This window comes from Microtus oregoni, unplaced genomic scaffold, assembly GCF_018167655.1.
Source record: "Microtus oregoni isolate MIOR12 unplaced genomic scaffold, Mior012 000011F_ref0000422, whole genome shotgun sequence".
In the NCBI taxonomy this organism is placed as follows: Eukaryota; Metazoa; Chordata; class Mammalia; order Rodentia; family Cricetidae; genus Microtus; species Microtus oregoni.
In genome coordinates this window covers 43905761-43909021 of record NW_024543070.1, presented here as the reverse complement: position 1 = coordinate 43909021, position 3261 = coordinate 43905761, and the positions used below count along the sequence as shown (strand labels likewise).

Below are 3261 nucleotides of genomic sequence, written 5' to 3'. Positions count from 1 at the left end.
GCTGGGATTACAGGTGTGTACTACCATGCCTGGCTGATTGTGTGTGTGTGTGTGTGTGTGTGTGTGTGTGTATGCACATATGTGTGCAGTGCCCAAGGAGTCCTGAAGAGCGTGTTGGGTCCTCTGGAGCTGGAGTCACTTGTGGTTGTGAGCTACCTGGATTTGGGTCCTCTGAAGATCAGTGTTTTTTTTTTTTTTTGGTTGTTGCTTGTTTTTTGTTTTGTTTTGCTTTTCAAGACAGTTTCTTTGGCCTTGCCATCCTAGAACTAGCTCTGTCGACCAAGTTGGCTTCTGCCTCCCAAGGCCTGGGATTAAAGATGTGCACCACCACTGCCTGGTTCAGTATGTGATCTTAATATTGAATAATTCTTAACTAAGAATAAAATAAACAGAACAATAAATGTCTACAGAGCTAGTTCCAGGACAGGCTCCAAAGCCACAAAGAAACCCTGTCTCGAAAAACAAAAAAAACAAAGAAAACAAAACAAAAAAAAAAACCAGAACAACAAATGTTCTTTAAATGTTTTTATTATTTAGCCTGTTTTTATTTTATTTGTCTGAATCTTGTCTAAATCCAAAATATCATTGATATTTTTCTAGGAACTTTTTTTGTTTTTTGTGATTTAAAAAACACGTAGGCAGTGGTGGTGTTCACGTATGTACATATGTGTTTATAAACATTACAGTGCATGTGCGGTTAGAAAACAACTTTCAGAAATTGATTCCCCCTTTCTACCAAGAACAGAACACAAGCTTTCAGGCTTGGTGACAAGTACCTTTTCCTCTCTGAGTCATCTCACTAGCCCCTAACAATTATGGAGGATTTGGTTTGTTGAGGTTTTTCTTTTGGGGGGCAGAGCATCACTATATACCTAGGTGGCCTAGAACTCACTATGTAGAGCAGCCTGGCGCAAACTCATAGTGATCTACTTCCTTCTGCCTTCTGAATGCTGGGATTAAAAGTATATGCAACCATGCCTAGCTAAAATGAATTTTTTAAGCTAAATTGAAAACCATTTTTTTACAAAATGTATGCATGTCAAGAGCATGTCTTAAATGATCCATCCATCCATCATCCATTCTTTCATCTGCCTGTGCTGCTAAGCAAGCATCTACCACCATGTAACAACCCAGCCCTAGAACGCTCTGCTTAAAATGACTATTGATTTTGAAGTAGAACACTACACATCCTTAGACGTTTCTCCATCTACATGGTCAGAGTTCACCTCGGCTGCATGGTAGAAGGTAACTTTAGCAAGTGTTTGCAGATTTCTCGTCTATCCCAAGTCCTCTTGGGGTTCATTCTCTATTTTAAATTAAGATTTACTTTGTTTCTAGGGATGGAACTCAGGGACCTTGTACATGCTGGGCAAGCATTTTACCATGGAACTACATACCCTTCCCCTAAAACAAAAATCTGAGCATGATTTCCCCCCAGTGCTCAAGATAACGTGAGACAAATACTGTCAATGAGCTACAGGCCAGCCTGATTGGTTTGTTTTCCTTTATTAGCTAGGGGCTGCTGTTGCCAGGGCTGTTATGCGACTTGTGGGCTAAGAGATCTTGCCTCAGCATCCTGAGTAGTTGTGACTGCAGTTTAGTTGACTGTTCCTTGCTTTCAGCCATACTTTTCAAAATCTGCTGTTATGTCATCGAGGTTTTTGTTTGCACAGAGGTTCACTGCAGAAGGTTCCCAGTGAATTCCCTCATGGGGTCATGGCCCATGGGGAATCTGACCGTTCTGAGAAGGTGCAGCCCATGGGTCTCGGACCCCAGGTGTTGTCTTCAGAGGGTTTCATGCAAGGGTCGTAGTTAACTCTATCTGTTGTTTGAAGTGGCCAAAGAACAGCTTTCTCATAAGCTGGGAATGAGTTCCTGCCTCCCAGGTGATCCGTGACTTCACACATTGTCATCAGCCTGCTTTCAGGTTGTTTGTGGCCCCTCTGGAGTTTCTTGTAAAAAAGGTTCTTCTCTGTGAAATGTGTGTTCTGGATGATGGTTATAATAGTAATTCCACACGGTGTGCAAAGAGTGTATAGGTGAACACAGAGCACCACAAAAATGTTTTAGTTTTGTTTTGTTTGGTGGTATTGTGTAAGAACCCAGTGCCTTGAACATGCTAGGTAAGTACTGAGCCACACTCCCCAGTCCAATATTATTGTTTTATCTACAATGTCTACATTTTTCATAGAAAGAGTTTCAGGATTTCGATTTTAGTATAATCATGACCTGGGTGGGAGTATGTTTATATAGTTCAGTGTGCATTATAATTTTATAACACACACACAATGCCCAGGCTGGTCCTGGGCTCCAGTGAATGATCCATTTCCCAAGTAAGTGAGACTATAGGTGCATGTTACCTGTGATGGTTTAAATTACAATGGTCCCCAGAGGCTCATGTATTTGAATGCTTAGTCACCAGGGAATTGGACTGTTTGAAAGGATTAGAAGGGTTAGAAGATGTGGCCTTGGTGGAAGAGGTGTACCACTGGAGGGTGGGCTCTGAGGTTTCAAAAGCCCATAAGCATTATCTGTCTGTCTGTCTGTCTCTGCCTGCAGATCAGGATGTAAAGGTCTTACAACACCTACATACCACCATGCTTCCTGCCATGATGCTAATGCTTTGAGTCTCTGAAACTGTAAACACATCCCCAATTAAATGCCTTTTTTAAACTGCAGAATTCTACAAAAATATGGAAGGCTTTACAAATCTATATGTTATGCTTGTGAAGAGGCTATGCTAATCTTCTCTGTATCATTCAGATTTTAGTATGTATGTTGCCAAAGCGAGTACTTAAATGCTTTTTTTTTTAAAGAGTTGGGCAGTGGTGGCGCACGCCTTTAATCCCAGCACTCAGGAGGCAGAGGCAGGTGGATCTCTGTGAGTTCAAGACCAGCCTGCTCTACAAAGCAAGTTTCACAGCCAAGGCTGTCTCGAAGACAACAACAACAAAGAGTCGCCGTGATCATGGTACCCCTTCACAGACAGCATCACACCCAGCTGTTGCCTTGGTATTCATATATTCGGGTGGCAACCGTATGCACAGTCCTTATGGATCTGTACCTCCCTAAAGCCACAAATATAACACTTATTTATACTTGCAAATATATAAATTTTGGTTAAAACTGGCAAAAGGGGATCTGGCTATTATTCTTTCTTTTATGTTCAAAATAGAACAGGCTGGGTGTGACAGCATATACCTGTATTAATTCCGGCACTGAGAGGTTGGGGCAGGAGGCTTGAGAGTTCAAGACCAGCCT

The 3261-nt window shown here is 41.8% G+C and overlaps 1 non-coding gene across 1 annotated transcript; it reads right to left on the bottom strand.

The window, feature by feature from the left end:
• Positions 1-2687: 2687 nt before the first annotated feature.
• On the bottom strand, positions 2688-2794 carry LOC121453728. The gene has a single exon (XR_005975049.1). It is a non-coding gene; the product is annotated as a U6 spliceosomal RNA (small nuclear RNA).
• Between the last annotated feature and the right edge of the window lie 467 nt (positions 2795-3261).